We start from the raw sequence: 20284 nt of genomic DNA, 5'->3' as shown, positions 1-20284 counted from the left end.
ATTGGAATCAAACTAACTTTATCATGACAGAAAGATTCTACAGTTAATCTCTTAGCAATGTTTGGTTGTTTTTCGAGTTATATGTTGCTCAGTTTACTGTAATGGAAAGCACCAGTCATGTCTTTGGTTAGAAAAAAAAATCACCATTAAATATGTGATCTTTGATTAATGCTGGCAATGATAGTTTCAAGATTTATACTAGAAAAAAAAAAAAGGAAAATGAAGTATTTAAGACTGAGAACCAGAGCTCAGCCAGGTAAGTCCCTGCCTCTGTCCTTGGTTACTCTTATTTTATAGTTAAGGATTTCTCCCAACACCTAAGCTTCTTTGAAAGGTAATAACTTCTGAAAACTGCATTAACATTCATGATCTCTTTGTTCAGCTTTTATTATATAGTCCACCAAAAAAGAATATCTTATTGATAAACATGGCATAAAGACTTGATAAAATAACTAGGCATTTTTTTGTATCAAGCTAAAATTTTGTCCAAAGAATATTCAAGTTAGGGTAGATCATGTTGTACATTGTTCACCAGTTGTGAAGCATTATCTTATAATCCAGCTATATTAGCCTAATTTAATATCCTCATAAATAGACAAAATTCTGAGAGTTTCAAGCAGATAGCTGAGGGATTAGTAGATATGAAAGAAACACCATCTTTTCCACCAAAATATTCAAATCAATTCACTGAAAGATTATTTACTTGTGACTGGTTATACCATAATATTTTAACTAAAGTCAATGGAAAAATAAGAATGAAGTTACAGACTATTTTTTTAACAGATGTGTCTCATCAAATAGGCAACATGGAGTAGGAAAAAGTGATCTAAAGTGAACTGAATTTTAGATCTGGTTTTACCTCCGTTCCACTTTTGTGACCTGAGTATATGATTTAACCTCTTTGGTCATCAACTGTCAAATGAGAGTGGTGAGCTCCAACCAAGCCATCTTCCAACAGTAGCATCCTGAAATCTTGTTTCCATCTATCACTTGGGTTAGATTTGGTAGCCAATAGCAAGACCCAAAACCACTGCGCCTTAAATAGATGCAAATTTATTTTTCTCTCACATAAAACCTTGTGGTGGGTTGGGGGACACTGAAGAAGTAAGCAATCCGGGGCTGGTATAGTAGCCCTGCTTCACAAAGTCCTCAAGAATCCAAGCTCCTTACAACCCTAGGATGTGGCCCTTGTTCTTGTGGTCTAAAATAGTAGCTAGAGCTCTAGTCTTCATACCTGTGCCTTGGACAGCAAGATGAAAAAGAGGAAAATAAGGTTAGAAACAAAAAAGCACACATTGGCCATCTTTTCAGGAAGATTCTTGGAAACTGTCACACATCGTTTCTGCTAATATCCCATTAGCCACACTGAGTTGCAAGGGAAACTGGGAAACATAGTCTTCATTCTGGGTGGCCATGTTCCCACCTAAGGATGAAAAGAATGGTTACTGGGGAGCACCTTGCAGTGTCAGCCAAGGTGACACTAAAAAATCAATACTTCTAATAGGGTACCAGGACATCTCATCCAGTGTTCAGCAGTAGAGTTATCCATATCCGTAAGGAGTTAAGCCCATTTCTATTTCAACTTACTTCAACAAATACTTCATTGTTTCCCCTTTGCTAGTCACTGTGCCAAGCAAGCCCTAGGGACACAAAAATATAAAAGACAGGCTTAGTCCTTCATCTCATGGGGCTTATATTAGAATAGGGATGATCAGAACTAAGAAATACTAAGTGTGATAATTGTTACATAAAAGAAAGAACGGGGTGTGCTTACATTTGTGACAATTTATCCACCAATTCCTCTAGACTACCTGGACAAGGGAAGAACATGATATCTATTACCCATATTTTTCTCAAAAACCAAAAAGAAGTTTAAGATACCAGATCCTGTCTTCTTTCCTGCTCTTTCTAGCAGTGCTGCTGAGTGGTCTGAGTTCACTGATTTTCTATGGTACTCTGATAAATTCCTGGCCAGTTTTTACCCTGAGGGCCCAGAATGTTAAAAATCTACATTTACCTTAACATCTAAGAGTAGAGCAATAATAGTGCCAGACATACTTAAGAATGAGTTTCTTTGAATTTCTACTTACAAAAGGAAGAAGTCTTGGGAAAGATAACATCAAGAACTTTACAAATTATATTGAGAATCTTTCTTTGTTAAATACTATCCAATCAGCATTTGTTGTTTCTGTTTTTGCTTTATTTTAATTTTCTTGAAACCTCATCAAATGTGTATTTGCCATTAATCATGCACTACAAAGCAAGTTGTCTGCTACCTATAGTATTCACGTAGTCTTGTACATGTATACATATCTTTGCATGAATGTTATAGAAAGAGTTGCTTAATACCAATAATGTATTCAGAGAATAGAGAAGGAGCCCTTCAAAAATAAAATAGTAGTTTTTAGAGGTGTATGTACAGGAATGTGGTAAACACTTAACACATGGGAGTATAATTGTTTAATAATGAGAGAAGTTCATTACACTATTCTTCATATCACTTTCCTTCACACAGGCTACTGAATTTCCTTTGGAAAAACTCTTCTTTCTTTCCCATCAAGTTTTCAAGGGTCACAAGGATCTAGAAAACATTTCACTACTGTCCTGGGTTGAATAGTATCCCCCCAAAATTCATGTCCACCTGGATCCTCAGAATGTGACTTTACTTGGAAATGGGGTCTTTACAGATGTAATTAGTTAAGATGAGATCATACTGGATTAAGTAGGCCCCTAAACCAGTACCTGGTGTCCTTATAAGAAAGCCAGGCAAGGACACAGAGACACACAGAGGAGAGCTCCAAGTTAAGACAGAGACATATATTGGAGGAATGCATCTACAAGCCAAAGAATGCCAAGGATTGTTGGCAACTAGCAAAAACTAGGGGAGAAGCATGAAGCAGATTCTCCCTCAGAACCCCCAGAAGGAACCAACTCTGTTGACAACTGATTTTGAACTTAGAGCCAACAGAACTATAAGAGAATAAATTTCTGTTGTCTGCATATGACAGCAGAAGCTGTTGTAAACATCTTACAGCCGTGATGGGACAAGCCTGAGGACCAAACCAATTCTCTGAGAATGGCAGAGAAAAATAAGAAAAAAGCCCCAGCTTTTAATAACATTATCAAGCCTCTGAATTACATAACCTTGCGACCATTCTATCCTCAGTTTTCTTTTTAAATAAGATAACAATTTCCTTATTCCTTAAGCTTCTTTCAGTTGGGTCTTCAGCTCTTTGCAGTCCAAAACATTCTAACTGATAAGCCACTTCTGGTATAAATACAAAAGGCCAATACTTTAGCTTCATTTCATGTTAACTAGACTTGTGTGCATTACTCTAAAAGCTTAGCCACTGGGATAAAAAGATGACTAGAATCAAAACTTTGTATATGAAGGGGAAATCTCTTCTACAAGAAACTTGGAGAGAGAAAAGACTGTCTTCAGTTAAATGTTTTTGTGCAGATAACAATGACATCAGTGGTCTTGAATTATTTAATACTTTGTTCCACAGTGTCATTTATGGGCAGTATCTTTTGCAGTTCAAGATTAGAAGCCTCTTAACTTGGCATTTCATTTACCTTAGTCACATAGTCTTCAATCATCTGTTTTTTCATGTTGGCTATGCTTCAAGTTCTCTTTTCAACTTATTAAAACTCTTCTTTGTTGAACCTGAGCAAACTACAGCAGAATCCATGCAAAATGCAAAAGCAGAGAATATTGAAAAGTAAACAATCACCCCCAAATAAATAGTCCACAATCTAAAGTATTGATTTTGCTATACAAAAAGTTAATAAAGCAAGTAAAAAAGAAAAAAAAAGAGCTGAAGATGACCAGCAACCAATGACAATAAAACTTGTGAAGAGTCCTATGAGATGAAAAAATATATTTAAAAGTATTTCTTTCTGAGGTGAAGGTGGTGTGACATTAATGGGCTTGGTGAATAAGTGTAGATGCTGAGTAGGAGCTTGAAATAGTACCAGGGAAAACCATAGTTCAGCTGCAAAGGCTGGAAAACTAGAAAGAATAAGTAAAATGGAGCTAAGGAAGATGAGATCATAAAAAGCGGTCTATTTGAGGTTCAGCTCTAAGATTTGTATAATCAAAGTGAAAATTTTTCCATTTCAGGGACTGGAATTATGTTGAAATGGATTTTGATAAAACTCATCATTCAAACTTTATGAGTACGACTCCATAATTGCTACCTATCCATTATATAGAATGTACCCACAGAATTCTGTTGGCTGAATTAGTCGTGACTCATTGGTATGTGTTTTTAGAACATTTAGATATATTGGTTGCTTGAATATTTCAGGCAGTGTTGTCCAAATGTACCTCAATCAGAATACTTCAGTAGTTTCTGCCACTTCTAATCAGCACTAAAACATGACAAACCACTTAAAACACTTCACAAAAAAATGGGCTTTTAGTAAATTTTGTTTCATTAATTTCAAAGGAATTTAGCAATAGCCTAAGAAAGTTGTTAGTGCTGTTTTTAATGTTAATGATATTCCCCTTCAAGAGAAACAAATAGTGACTTGGCTATTTATTCATTCAGTTGACATTTATCAGCATCGCTCCATGCAAAGCCCTGTAGTATGCCACATGGGGAATGTTTAGATGAATCAGACAGGGACTCTGCTCATTCTGATATCAACAGTTAATTTGACAACAAAAAACACATACACAAACGGCTATAATAAGAGGTAGGAAGTAGTAAATGTTAAAGGAGATGTGGACATAAAATTCAAGGACAGTGAGAGAATATTGCCATCGGAGAAGTACAGGAAAGGCTTTGTGGAGAAAGTGTATCAATGCTGAATTCATTTCTTCTTTCAAGAAAAATTTACTGGAGGGGTGCCTGGGTGGCTCAGTGGATTAAAGCGTCTGCCTTCAGCTCAGGTCATGATCCTGGGGTCCCGGGATCAAGCCCCGCGTCAGGCTCTCTGCTCGGCGGGGAGCCTGCTTCTCCCTCTCTCTGCCTCTGCCTGCCTCTCTGCCTACTTGTGATCTCTGTCTGTCAAATAAATAAATAAAAAAAAAGAAGGTAGTGATTTGAGAGTGGAGTGTTCCAGGGAAAGGGAGAGAGTTTAGAGAAATCAAGAAATACCAGTAAGGGGGCACCTCAGTCGGTTAAGCATCCAACTCTTGATTTCGGCTCAGGTTGTGATCTCTGGGTTTTGATCTCGGGCTGTTAGACGGAGGCCCATGCCAGGCTCCATGCTGATTGTGGAGCCTACTTAAGATTCTCGCTCTCCCTCTGCCCCTCCCCCACCAGCTCATGCACACACTTCTGCTCTCTCTCTCTCTCAAAAAAAGAAGAAAGAAAAAGAAATAGGGTCAGTGTGAGCAGAGTGTAATAAGGAAAGGGGAGAATGATAGGAGATGAAGTCAAAGGGGTAGGTGGGGCTCAAATCATGTAAGACCATGTAGACTATAGGGAAGGAGTTTGGATTTTATTCTAAGTGCTTTGGGAAACCCCTAAAGGGTTGAGCAGGAAGGTGACATGATCTGGTTTGCGTTTTTAAAAGATCCCTGTGGTTGCAGGATGGCGAAGGGATTGTAGGGAAGTAAGATTAGGAGCAAGAACACCTCTGAGTAAGCAAATGAAAAAGTCCAGGTGAGAGTTCATGGTGACTTAAAGTCCATTGGCAACCAGAGAAGTGGCTAGACTCAAGATCTGTTCTGAAGATAGAGCCCAAAGACTTCCTGCTGGAGCCTTGTGAAGTGTAAAGGAAGTAGAGGAATTAAAGGTGACTGGAGATACCTGGGTGGCTCCTTCACGATCCCAGGGTCCTGGGATCACTTCCTGCATCAGCTCCGCAGCTCCTTGCTCAGCGGGGAGCCTGCTTCTTTCTCTGCCTCTGCCTGCCACTCTGCCTGCTTGTGCTGTCTCTGTCTCTGTCTCTCTCTCTCTCTCTCTCTCTGACAAATAAATAAACAAATAAATAAATAAAATCTTAAAAACAGAATTAAAGGTGACTCTTAGGATTTCTGCTCATAAACGGTGATGACATTTATGGAAGTCAAGAAGGCCTGCAGTGGGAGGAAGGCGGAGGGAAGAGGTAAACGAAAATCCTAATTTAAGCACTTTACATTTGAGATACCTTTTGGACCTCCACGGGGAGATAAGTAGACACGTACACAAATCTGGAGATCTTTGGAAACAAAAGGGCTGAAGATATAGATTTGTGACTCATTAGCATATAGATGGTCTTTAAAGTTGTGGACCTGGATAAGATCAGCAGGGAGAAAGTGTTGATAAACTAGGACAGAGACCTAGGACCAAGCCCTGGGGCACTTGAGAGATGGATAACATTCTGATAGGCAGAGATCAGAGAGGTGTTTAATAGGACGGAACAAAAAGAACAAAATATCAGGGACAGCAAACCGCTGAGCAGAAGTAGGGGAACACGACTAATCCATGGGAGACTCTATAATACATACCAAGTCCTAGATTTGGTGTAGACTTTAATGGAAACCGTGGAAGGTTTTCAAATCAGTGGAGTGATTCTGCCCCTGATAAAGTCAGAGTAACTCCTTTGTGACCACCCTTCTCTAGATAAGAACTAGAAACCCTTGACAAGATTGTTTTTTAAATCCCGCCTGAAGGCAATCGCAGAGCCAAACAAAAGCAGGCAGATAACGGAGGGGTCAGCACTTGAAGAACAGCAGCAGCTCTTTGTAAGTTTCCCATATTTATTTTACAGCCTCTTGCCTCAAGGCAAGTCCCACTCTTCACCTGCCAGGTCAGCTAAACCCTCTTTTCTTGGTTTGACAAACCCAAGGACAGAGTTGAGACTGAGGTGGGGGACGGGCTAGAAATCTGAACGGAGAGAGGCAGAAAGGGAGTACTTCTTTTTTTTTTAAGTCTCATTTATTTAAGTAATCTCTACACCAACCATGGGGCTCACCCTGAGATCAAAAGTCACGCTGCTCTGACTGAGCCAGCTAGGCGTCCCCAGGAAGGGAGTACTTAAAGTCTGTGTTGAAACTTTGCCTAAATCTCTGGCTTATCCTGGAAGTACACAAATAGAGGGCAGAATCCAAGAAGTCCAGGTAAGGTTAAAAAAAAACACTGAGATTTTAGCTACTGCCCACCATGGGGGAGACAGTTTGGAATTTGAGCTCAGCCAAGTTAACCGCCTACAAAAACAAACAAAAAGTTCCTTTGGAGGAACAGAACAGAATCCAGAATCTCTAAAACATGTCATTTACAATATCCAGGATACAATTCAAAATTATTGGACATATGAAGAAATAGAAAAACATGACCTATACTCATGAGAAAAAACAATCAATGGAGAAAATCAATGGAGATGACCCAGATGTTGAAATAAGCAGACATAAAGAAAATACGCTTGTAGTGGATAAAGCTGAGGAGTGAACTCATTCCTCTGTATCTTAGAAAAGTAGAACTTATATTGGTGTATGAGATTAATTTGAAGATGCAGAGGCCAGAGATGGGAGAACAGTAAGGAAGCTTTGATGAGTGAGCAGTTCTATGGATATAAAGATAGGAAAAATGGCGAAAAAAAATTACTTTGAACAGTATCATCTGACTATGAGAAGAAGTGAGGAATCAAAGACGACACTGAGGTTTCAAGTATGGCTGACTGAAAGAATGATAGCACCACCAGCAGAAATAGAAACATCAATAGAGGATGTAAAGCTTGGATATTAGATGACAAATTCAGCTTTCAAAGCATTGAGCTTGAAGTGTTAACAAGATACCCAGTTGGAGTATGCAACATAGAGTTCCAAGTTCAAGATGAAGCTGTGCAAAAGGTCAGAGTCAAGGCCAGAGAGAGTGATTTGGCGTCATTTAATAAAGAAGTGATCATTGAAGTCCCTAAAAAATTGGATTAATTTTTCAAGGAAGAATGCATACAGTTAAAAGATAAGTAATATGTAGTATTTACCAGTTGCTGCATAGCAAATCAAAAATACTTAAAACAATGGCCATTTGTTTAGCTCATAATTCTGTGGGGAAACAATTGGGTTGGGTTCAGCTGGATATTTATACTGGTCTCTTGCAGGCTCACTTATGTATCCGCCAGGAGCTGCCAGGTCAGGTTTGCTGACAGCTGTTAGAATTAGGTTGAAATGGATATTGATAAAACTCACCACTCAAACTTTATGAATATGACTCTGTAATTGCTACCTATCCATTATGTGGAAAGCACATCTTTCAGACCTCATCTGAGATGGTTCATCTCTGCTCCATATGCACTCTCATCTTCTTGTAATCTAACCTGGGCTTGTTCACATGAATTCCAAGAGAGCAAGCAGAAGTGTACAAAACCTTTTAAGGTTCAGACTCGGAGCCAGCAACACACTGCTTCCATCTCATTCTTTTTTTTTTTTTTTTAAAGATTATTTATTTATTTGACAGACAGAGATCACAAGTATGCAGAGAGGCAGACAGAGAGAGAGGAGGAAGCAGGCTCCCTGCTGAGCAGAGAGCCCGATGCGGGGCTCGATCCCAGGACCCTGGGATGATGACCTGAGCCAAAGGCAGAGGCTTTAACCCACTGAGCCACGCAGGCGCCCCCATCTCATTCTGCTGGCTAAAGCTAGTCATCAGGCTATCCCAGATTCAAGCACTAGGGAAGTAAACTCCACACTCTAACGGGAGAAATTGCAAAGTCACATCACAAAGGGGCATGGATACAGAAAGGGGAATAATTTATGGCCATTTTGCTATCTACCAAAGTAGTCAAAGGACTTTGAATTTGCACACCCATGTTTGTAAAAGCATTATTCCCAATAGCCAAGAGGTGGAAGCAACCCTAAGTGTCCATCAACAGAAGAATAGATAAACAAATTGTGGTATATACATGTAATGGAATATTATTCAGCCTTAAAAAGGAAGGAAATGTGCACATGCTCCACATAGATGGACCTTGCAGACATTATGCTGACTGAAATAAACCAGTCACCAAAAAGATAAAAACCATATGATTCCACTTATATGAGGCATTTAAAATAGTGAAATTCATAGAAACAGAAAGTAGAGTGGTGGTGGCCAGAGAGGGGAGGGAGAAATGGAAGTTGTTTAACTAGTACAGAGTTTCAGTTTTGCAAGACGAAAAAATTCTGGAGATCCATTGCACAATAGTGTAAATATACTTAACGCTACTGACCTATACCCTTAAGTGGATAAGATGGTTAAATTTACATGATGTGTTTGTTATCACAGTTAAAAATAAAATACCTGTTAAAAGATAGAACTTTGGATATGACCCATATCTGGGGAACCAAAGGAGGCAAACTGTGCTCAGTCCGGAACTAGTGGAAACCAGTCTAGCAAGTGGGATTTGAAAATGGTTCTCTACCCTTCTCCCTTTAAAGGACCCCTGTAAGATAAAGGATTCTGGAATTGAGCCTTTCCTCAGTCAAGGAAAGGGGAGAGCAATCTGCTCATCGGGGCCTCTTGCCTCCAGGATTCTCGAGTTCACGTGATTTCTCCAATCATCCAGGCTTATAATATCATGGTGGAAATTTCCTACCCCAGATCCACCTTCTTTTCTCATTCCTGCCAGCCCCATCTCCTAGTTCAGGACCTCAATTCTGTTCTCTTGGCTTCACATCAAATTGATTATTCCCTGTTAACGACTTAGTCGGCCTCCACTGCCTCCCAGAACCACAGCCCCATCTTGCTCCCAGAGAGCAGACATCTCTGGGACAGTGATACATACCTTAGAATGGTTCTAAAGTTCTGCTGCACTCAGGGATTTGATTGGACTGGGCTATCCTTTCGCTGACAGAGAAGGGACAACTCTCCTGCTATCCCAGATGGACATATTTGCTTGGTTCTGCCTTGTTCCCTGCTTGCTCACTCACTACAGTCAGGATGTCTTGTGGCCAGACCTGGAATCCTCCTTCTCACTTGAAGCTGCTGCAGATGATAAAGTCAGGGAGGTGGGGATCCATCCTAACAGTCAAATGGGATACCAAAGTTTAGTAAAAATGTTAAAACCACCAAAATTCTATTTATAATCAAAATGTCATGATTGTCTCAAGTTTGTGTATTCAAATCAAGTTTGTGTGTTCAAATCAAGATCTGGACAAGGTCCATGCATTATATCTGGTTGTTCCTTTTAATATAAAGCATTACTCCCTACCCTCTTTTTATTCATTCCATTGACTTGTTACGGTACCTGACTAACTAAACCTAAAGACTGTATCACATTCTTTATATCAGCCTACTTTCTCTTTTGTTTTGTTAAAGTTCATGATTTAATAGTGATACTTTACTTTTTAATTGAAGTGTAATTGACACACAACATTATGTTAGTTTCAGGTATTTAGTGTGGTGATTTGACAACTCTATATTACTATGCTGTGATCACCACAAGTGTAGCTCCCATATGTCACCATACAGTGCTGTTACAACAACATTGATTATATTCACTATGCTGTGCCTTTTATCCCTGTAACTTACTCATTCTTTAACTGAAAGCTCCACTCTCCTTCACCTATTTTGATCATCCCCCAGCCTCCCTCCCCTCTGGCAACCACCAGTCCTCCATATTTATGGGTCTGTTTCTGCTTTTCTGTTTGACTTTGTTTTTTAGATTCCACATATAAGTGAAATAATTTGGTATTTGTCTTTATCTGTCTGTCTTATTTCACTTAGCATAATATCCTTTAGATTCATCCGTGTTATCGCCAATAGCAAGATCTCATTCTTTATTATCACTGAGTAATATTCCATTGTACATATATACCTCGTCTTCTTTGTCCATTCACCTATCGATGGACACTTAAGTTGCTGCCATCTTCAGATATTGTAAACAGTGCTGCAATAAAAATGGGGGTGTGTAGGGGCACCTGGGTGGCTCAGTGGGTTAAAGCCTCTGCCTTCGGCTTAGGTCATGATCCCAGGGTTCTGGGATCGAGCCCCGTGTTGGGCTCTCTGCTCAGCGGGGAGCCTGCTTCCCCCCCTCTCTCTTTCTGCCTACTTGTGATCTCTGTCTGTCAAATAAATAAATAAAATCTTTTTAAAAAATTTAAAAAAAAATGGGGGTGTGTATCTCTTTTTGAATCAGCTTTTGTTTTCTTTGGGTAAATATACAGTTGTGAAATTACTGGATCATATGGTGTATCTATTTTTAATCTTTTGAGAAATCTCCATAACTGTTTTCCACAATGGTTGCACCAATTTGCATTCCCACCAATGCGGGGAGTTCCCTTTTTTCCACTTCCTCACCAACACTTGTTATTTCTGTGTTTTTGATACTAGCCATTCTGACTGATGTGAGGCGATATCTCATTGTGGTTTTGATTTGCACTTCCCTGATGATGAGTGATGTTGAGCATCTTTTCATGTGTTTGTTGGCCATCTGTAGTCTTTGGAAAAATGTCTATTCAGGTCCTCTGTCCACTTTTCAATCAAGTTATTTGTGGGGGTTTTGGTGTTGAGTTGTGAAAGCTCTTTACATATTTTGGATATCAACCCCTTATTGGTTGTATCATTTACAATTATCCTCTCCCATTCAGTAACTTGCCTTTTCATTTGTTGATGCTTTCCTTCACTCTGCAAAAGCTTTTAAGTTTGGTATAGTCCCAATGCTTTTGTTTCCCTTGCCTTAGGAAACATGTCTAGGAAAGTGTTGAGAAGGCCCATGTCAAAGAAGTTACCACCTGTGTTTCCTTCTAGGAGTTTAATGGTCTCAAGTCTCACAATTAGTTGTTAATCCATTCTGACTTAATTTTTCTTTTTTTTTTTTTAAAGATTTTATTCATTTATTTGACAGACAGAGGTCACAAGTAGGCAGAGAGGCAGGCACAGAGAGAGAGGAAGGGAAGCAGGCTCCCTGCTGAGCAGAGAGCCCGATGCAGGGCTCGATCCCAGGACCCTGGGATCATGACCTGAGCCGAAGGCAGAGGCTTAACCCACTGAGCCACCCAGGTGCCCCCTGACTTAATTTTTCTGTATGGTGTAATAAAGTGGTCAGGTTTCAGTCTTTCGCATATGGCTGTCCAGCATCTTTTAGGTAACTACCTCTTCCCCATTGTATATTCTTGCCTCCTTTATCATAAATTAATTGATTATATAAGTATGGGTTTATTTCTGGCCTCTCTATTCTGTTCTTTTGATCTATGTGTCTATTTTTTGTGCCGGTGGTGTACTGTTTTAACTACTACCACTTTGTAGTATATCTTGAAATTTGGGATCGTGATACTTTCAGCTTTGCTCTTCTTTCCCAATATTGCTTCATGTATTTGTCTATTTTTTGCTTCTGGTATCATTTAATTTCTTTCTTTAGCCCCCTTTTTCCTGAAAACAAAAGTTAGCTCTAGAGCAGCACAGTTCACTGGACCTCTCTGCCAGAGTGGAACTGGCTTATGATGCACACTGATACCATAGCCACTAGCCAAAGGTGAAGATTGACACTTGAAATGTGGTTAGTGGGGGCACCTGGGTGGCTCAGTGGGTTAAAGCCTCTGCTTTCGGCTCGGGTCATGATCTCAGGGTCCTGGGATCGAGCCCCGCATTGGGCTCTCTGCTCAGCAGGGAGCCTGCTTCCTCCTCTCTCTCTGCCTGCCTCTCTGTCTGCTTGTGATATCTGTCAAAATAAATAAATAAAATATTAAAAAAAAATCCTAGTCCACTATCGCTAGGAACAGAACTCTAAAAAAAAAAAAAAAAGAAAGAAAGAAAGAAAGAAATGTGGTTAGTGGAATTGAGGAGATTAATTTTAAATTTTTATTTTATTTTACTTAAATTTAAATAGCCGTATGTGGCAAGTGGCTACCACAATGGAAGCACAGCTCTAGATGCTTAATTGAATTCCACTTCAAGTTCTTAGAAATAACACTTAATAGGTAGTACTATATGCTTCCCATTGCATAACACAAGAGGCGTAGAGGGTTTGGTTCTGCCTCCTTTTGTGGTGTTAAGACTGATCAGTGAGTTCAAGTGGTGATAGCCTAATCCTTCCAGTTCAAGTTCCCCATCCAGTTTTTAACTGAGGGCTCCATTCACTTACAATTTTTGCCTAAATCAGTTCTTTCATTATGGATTTCAAAATAGTGCTTTTCTAAGTCTATCGCCCTGTCTACATTTATTTACAAGCCAAATTTCTTCTATAAAGAACTTTCATCGACTAATTTTTATGGTTGGTCTGAAATGCAGTTTATACAAGAAAAGGCATGATAAATCCTTAATTACTCCTCTTAATTGCCATTAATGGCTGGAGAGAAATGCAGGTGTCTTGCATCTATGCAAAGCTTTGGGGATTTTATCCTGAGCTATGGAAAGCCATTGTGAGTTTTAAGCAGGGGATCAACAAAATGAGATTTTCGTTTCAGGAAGCACCCTTTTAGTCATAGTGTGGAGAGTGGATTAAAAGTCAGAAGATTCTAGAGGGAGCCAGTCATAATACAGGCCAGAGATGGTAAGGACCTGAACTCTAGTGGGGGTGGTAGAGTAGGAGAATTTGACACATTCCAGGTTAGAAAGCAAATCAACAAAATATAGCTGTCAAATAATGTGGTGGGCAGGGCGAGAGACAGTATGGTAGGATGACAGGATGAACTCTAGATTTATAATTTGGTGAACTAAGTAGCTGGTCGTGCCACAAATCACCTTGAGAAATACAGGAAGAGAAGTAGAGAGAAGTTAGTTTCCAAATGAAAAATGAAATCAGCCCAAACACAGACCTCCTGGGCAGAAGGGATGATTTATGAAGCTGCAGCATAATTCTTTTCACTTGAATCTAACAAATAATAGTGAGTGCATACTATACTATACTTGGGGAAAATTGCTGATATAGAATAATCTGAATTCCAGAGATCTATAAATAAAAATCAGGGGTTATTTTGTTAGCATTAAGAGTTTAACCCGAAGAAATTAAATTCCAGGCTCTATTCCTAATCCATTTTTAAACATGTTCCAAATTCCAATCTATCATTTTTTCCCTATTGCTTACAAAGATGTACCTATGATTTTAGGAAATCCTCAATAATAGATATAATGTTTTCAGAAGTGAAAAATGCTATGCAAGTGTATAAGCAAAAATCTTCTCAGTGGTTGTATTAGTTTGCTAGGGCTGCCATAATGAATACCACAAACTGGGGGGAGGGGGAAGTGTGCTTAAAACAATAAAACTTCATTGCCCAGAGTTCTAGGGGCTATAAGTCCAAAATCAAGGTGGCCGCAAGGTCATGCTCCCTCTGGAAGCTCTAGGGGAATCCTTCCTTGCCTCTTCCTAGCTTCCGGTGGTTTGCCAACAATCTTTGGTGTTCCCTGGCTTATAGATGTATCATTCCAATCCTCTGTCTTTACATGACATTCTCCCTGTGTCTCCGTCTTCACAGGGATATCTTCTTATAAAGTCACCACTCACATTGCTTAGGAGCCCACTGTACTAACGTGTGACCTCATCTTAACTAATTATATCTACAACAATCCCATTTCCAAATAAGGTCACATTCTGAGGTATTGGGTGTTAGGACTTCAATATATCATTGTTGGGGGACACAATTCAAGCCAGTAGAGTGGTCTAAAGACCCATGCTGAATTATGAAAGAAAAGTTTTCATTTGAAAATTATCTTCTTTAGCATCATTTCAAAAGCGTTTTACTGATTGCTCTTTGGAAAAACTGAAACTTAGTTTCATTTTTTTCAAAATGACATTCACAGAACCCTGCTGTCTCTGGCAAGGTGAAAAAAAAGCATAAGAAAGCGATATGACATGCAAATGTATTTAATAAAGATCCTTCTAAGTAGTTATATAATTGTATTTTATGGCACATTTTCCTCAAACATTTTCCTGAACATTATCTGAAAAAATTATAGTACAAACATGCAGTCTTTATCAAATTGATACACTAATTTTTGCTAACAGTATCTATTGTTAGAACAAAACAAGATAATGTATGTAAACAATTTAACAGTTTGCAATAGCTGCTAGCTGCTATTAACATATATATTTAGTATTCTTAGAATTGCGCTGAGTATTAAAGAAGTTAATACCTGTGAACCACTTATAATAGTGCCTGACACATAGTATGTATGCAATAAATGTCTAGCTTTACTGTCAACATCACCATCATTATATAAGATGGCAAAGTGTCCAGGCTTCTGGGTGGCTCAATCAGTTGAGCAACCGACTCTTGATTTTAGCTCAGGTCATGATCTCAGGGTCCTGGGGTTGAGCCCCAAGTCCTGAGTCATGAACCCTGCTCCAGGCTCAGTGGGGGGGGTCTGCTGGAGCTTTTCTCTCCTCCCTCTGCCCTTCCTCCTGCTCGCTGGCTCTCTTGCTCTCTCTCTCTAAAATAAATAAATCTTTAAAAAAATATATAAGACAGTAGAATGTCCAAAACTGTGAACACTACTTGAACTCAACTTTTTCATATAGTTTCATTAGGTAGGGTTTATTTAAACTTCATTTAATCTATAGAATTCATCCTTTATTTAGTAGACAAGTGTAAGTTATTTAAATTTAATTTTTTTGAAATTGTACCAATTTCTTTTTTAATAAAGGGATTCCTTAATATTTATATGCCCCCAAAGTATCTATTTTATTTACTAGTTAACAGGAACATGACTTAAAAATAAGCTACTGAAGTCAAAATCAGTGTGTTGTTTGATAAAAATATACTTCATACAAGTATGGCATTATTAATCTACAGCCAGGTTTTCCTACAACAGACTTGATTTGACACTCCTTTATTCATTCAGTTTTTGTGATTAAAGCTGCATATTTCCAAAGAATATAGTTTGGAGCTCAGTTGGTGGTCGAAGAATAGAGTTCCATTTAATTCCATAGCTTTCCTCCAAGTCACTTCCCCAGCTGAGGTCCTGTTGTAGGGCTAGTCTTACATCCAAATCACTAAAAAAGTCAGAATATTTTTTAAAGTATCTTTTCTAGTTGCGGACTCAAATATACATCCAAAAACACAAATATAAGCTTTTATTTTAAAAATATAACCACAATAACAGCCATGATCTAAAATAACAGTTCCATAATGTTTTGGGGATTTTTTCATAGTGATGAGTACAAACCGGTGGTCCTCGGGTTTTTGCTTTAAAATGGTTTGTGGACTGAAAAAATTTGAGAACCACTGCTCTGACCAACCAAACTAAATTGATAGTTATAAAACAGGAATGTTTATCCTCTGAAGGAATACTTCATGCAGCAATTTTTGGTTAATGTTAAAGCAGCCGTTTTTAATATCGGATTGAAAATGAAATTTTAATGCATTATCTCCCTCTTATGAATTAGTGTTCATAAACAAGAACATTTAGTGGGTTTTTTCTGTTCTAGTAAAATGTAAACTGAAGGAAAACAGTAGCTTATTAAAGCTCCAAGAATGGCTTCTCAGTTCCTTGTCAAGTCTCAGAGTCCCATAATTCTTTCCCTTCAAACAACTCCGAAGCAAAATGACACCTCTAAGGATTAAGCATTTTGGAAACCAATAAAAGAAAACATTAAAGCATGTCTGACACAGACCTCTCCTCCATACTTCCCTGTTCCTCCCATCCTCCCTACATGAGTCAGGTAATGTTAACTTTGAATCATACATTCGTTAGTTTCTTTTGAGCATTACATAAACAAAGTTTTGATCATAGTCTATGAGGCAACTGACCTGTAATCATTTGCATTTCAACACATGTGGCTTGAAAAACAGAGCAGTAAGTTACCCTACATGCTCTTTTATTTGAATTCCGCAGGAGGTCACTCACTGTATCATTTTTTGTGATCCAAGAGTGCACTAAAGAAATAGATTATACCATAATAAAATGCTCACACAACAATAACTTTTGAGTGAAGTATTTGAATTACATTATGTATGCAGGAGTACTCCCTTTCTGAAGCTGATAACAATACCTCCATTTATTGAGTGGTTCCTATGTGGCAGGCTCTGTGCTCAATGCATGACAGACATTGTTTCCTCTCAATCTTCCCATCAGTCCTACCAGGTATGCATTATTATCCTTATTTTCAAATGAGGAAAACAAAGGTTAGTCCACAAATGTTTATTGAGCAACTACTATGTGCCAAACCCTGTTCTAGGCCATCAAGTTGAAGCTTAGAGACATAAAGGAACCTTCAGTTTGGGCACAGGCCTGTCTCAGCTCTTATCATGATCCCATGTCGCCTTACTGGGAAAAATATTAAAGAAATATTTCAAGTATTTGTATCACAGAATGTATTCCTCTTAGTTCTTTATAGATTTTATTACCGTCTTTCATCATAGGAAACTCTCAAATCATTGAACTTTATATCTGGAGGGGAACCTAGAGAAGATCCTTACATTTTCCAAAATCTGAATTCTCTCAACTAAAATGTTCAAATAGATGTAGAAATTCCTGTTGTCTCTTAAGATGTGTGTCAATCAGGGGCGCCTGGGTGGCTCAGTGGGTTAAGCCTCTGCCTTTGCCTCAGGTCGTGGTATTGGGGTCCTGGGATCGAGCCGGCATCGAGCCCTGCATCAGGCTCTCAGGGAGCCTGCTTCTCCCTCTCTCTCTGCCTGCCTCTCTGTCTACTTGTGATCTCTCTGTCAAATAAATAAATAAAATCTTTTTAAAAAAAAGTGTGTCAATCAAGAAAATATTGTTAATTTTTATCTAGAAACTTCAAAAATTCCCACAAAATTCATACACATGGAAGATATGTCACTCTGCATTTTGTTTGAATATTATCTTACCTGAGATAAAATTTTAGCCTAAGTCTCATCTTTCTTTCTCTCTATAAAGAAGTAGTGTCTAGCAATTACTTTTTCTTTTTTGTGAAAAATATACTTCAGATAATGTAAAGGGAGAAGACTTTTCAGAGAGGTGATGATGATTACACTCCAAGGGCTTTCTTTTTCTTTTTTTTTTTTAAGACTTTATTCATTTATTTGGGAGAGACAGCGGGAAAAAGATTGAGAGAACGAGTTGGGGAGAAACAGACTCCCTGCAGAGCAGGGAGCCCGACATGGGACTGGATCCCACAACCCTGGGATCATGACCTAAGCTTAAGGCAGACGCTCTGACTGAGCTACCCAGGCACCCTAAGAGCTTTCTATATCAATAACAAAGCTATATGTAATAGAGCTGTGAATTCGGGATGTGTGTAAGGTAGAGATTGTGCCATGAGCTGTCCTTAGTCATCTTTCCAGACTGATGGAACTCCATTTTTTGAGCAAATGTTATTTTGTTAAGTAAAATGCCCATTTAAACTCCTATACAAAGGTTATAATTATAGCAGGAAATTGTTGGGGATAGAGGAAGTTAAATTTGGTTGTCTTGTCATACATCAGGAATGATTTCTTGGAAATCTAGTCCAGATTTTTGACTGAGGTTTGCTGTTTCCCTTTGCTGTAGTTTCAAGTAATAACTTTCCAATATTTTGGTTCTGACTGGGAGATTTATGCAGGAGGTGGGGCATAGAATCAGCCCTTTGTGCTGGTTTTGCACCAAGGAACCCCAAAAGACAGTAGAACGTGAGGCTATCACTTAACATTATATTAGGACACGAAAGGCTCAATGTGAACATTCTAAAGCAGTGCTGTCCTCTAGAACTATAATGCTAATCTTGACAAGTAAGCCCTGTATATAAGTATACATTTTATAGTAGTCATATGAAGATGTAAAAAGAAACAGGTGAAATTAATTTTAATGAAATATTTTATTTAACTCAACATATTCAAAATATTATTTCAACATGTAGTCAATATAAAAATTATTACTGAGCTACTTTACATTCTTTTTTTGTACTAAGTCTTTGAAATCTGGTGTGAACTTTACACTTACAGCCCATCTCATTTGAGATCAGCCAATCTTATTTTAAGTATTTCAAGAGCCATATGTGGCTAGTAGCTACCATATTAGCCTGTGCAGGGTGATCTCTAGAGGCAGCTATTCTCTGGATAACTACACTTAAGAGTTTTCCTTTCTTAAGCAGGAAAGAAAAAAGTAATCCTGCTCAGGGTAATATCAGCTTCTATGTTCAAATAACTCTTTTTTGCAGCCACCTACAAGAAACATCCCCCAGCCTCATTTGATTTTTTCAAATTCTCCCACCTAAAGAGAGTGATTGCACCGCTTTTGGATTTATAAAAGAAATAAATGAAAGAGGTTTGTTAACTAAAAGAAAAAAAATTCACTTTTCTCTTTGGACAAAAGGAAGGAGAATAAGGAGAATGGTGTTTTTCTAAATCAGTTCACAAATACTTAATCAAGCGGATCCTATGTGGAAGACAGCTGTGCTAGTGGTACCTAGTGCATTATTAACAGTTCATTTCATTCCTAATTCCTGCAATGTGACCACTGTTCACAGTAACTTTGTTTTAGAAGTTATTCTTCTACTTCTTGAGGTAAAAAGAACAAAAGTTGATACTGAAATCAACTTTTCAGCATACAACTTGGTTTATTACAATGGAGTAATTCGCACGGCGCAGTGTTAGACACATAGTAACTGTCTCCTTAAATATAAGGTATGTTTTCTCCTAAAGCAAGAATGTTAGTTGGAATAATTGATCACTGTTTGGTGGACTAATTTACCTTAAACTAACCAAATTGACCAACTTCTTTTCGCTGCAAGGAATGGTAATGTGGCTTTGCAATGTAAATGAAAGATAAATTAGGCACTTCCTACATAAATGCAAAACAATGCACAGCTCCTTATCCTCAAACTGGTTTTACCGTCAGGAATTACGGAGATGGTGCTGCCAAATTAGTTGAGTTTGGGTCCAGACTGGATTTGCAGCACTAGAGTCAAGCATGTAGGGGGAGGTAACAAAATCACGAACTAAGTCCTCCCCACCCCCCACCCCCCCCACCGCACAGACCACGCTGAGCCTGCCCAGATGTTGCTCAACCCTGAGCTGTCCCCCTGAGTCCAAGGCTGTGAGAGAGGGCGCGCAGCGAGGACTTCCGGCCACCTCCTCGGGCTCCCTAAACAGATGGAGCCTCTTCTGGTGGCCACGAGGCTCCCGGGCCTCGAGATTGTGCCAGAGAGCGCGCAGGCAAAGGCAGCGGAAAGATTTCAACACCTGCCTCTCTCGGGCCCAGCGAGAAACCTTGCACCGCCCGCGCAGACCTGGCTGGCCAGAACTGGGGCTCTAATCTCAACCTCACACCTGCTTTAGGGAGGAAGCCAAGGGCTCTCCAGGTGTCTGGGTCCCAGGATGATGAAAGCGAGCTGTTAAAAGGCGTGCACCGGAAACGCAGCGGGGGACGCGCTGTGGCCGCCGGGCGTGGGAGGACCGGGACGCCTGGGCCGAGGCCTGAGGGGATGAAGGCACTGGCTGTCCTGGAGATTGCCCTTTACTTTTTTCCCTTCTCCT

Source organism: Martes martes (assembly GCF_963455335.1).
Source record: "Martes martes genome assembly, chromosome: X".
NCBI lineage: Eukaryota > Metazoa > Chordata > Mammalia > Carnivora > Mustelidae > Martes > Martes martes.
The sequence above is the reverse complement of the archived record's forward strand: the minus strand, read 5'-3'. Positions refer to the sequence as shown.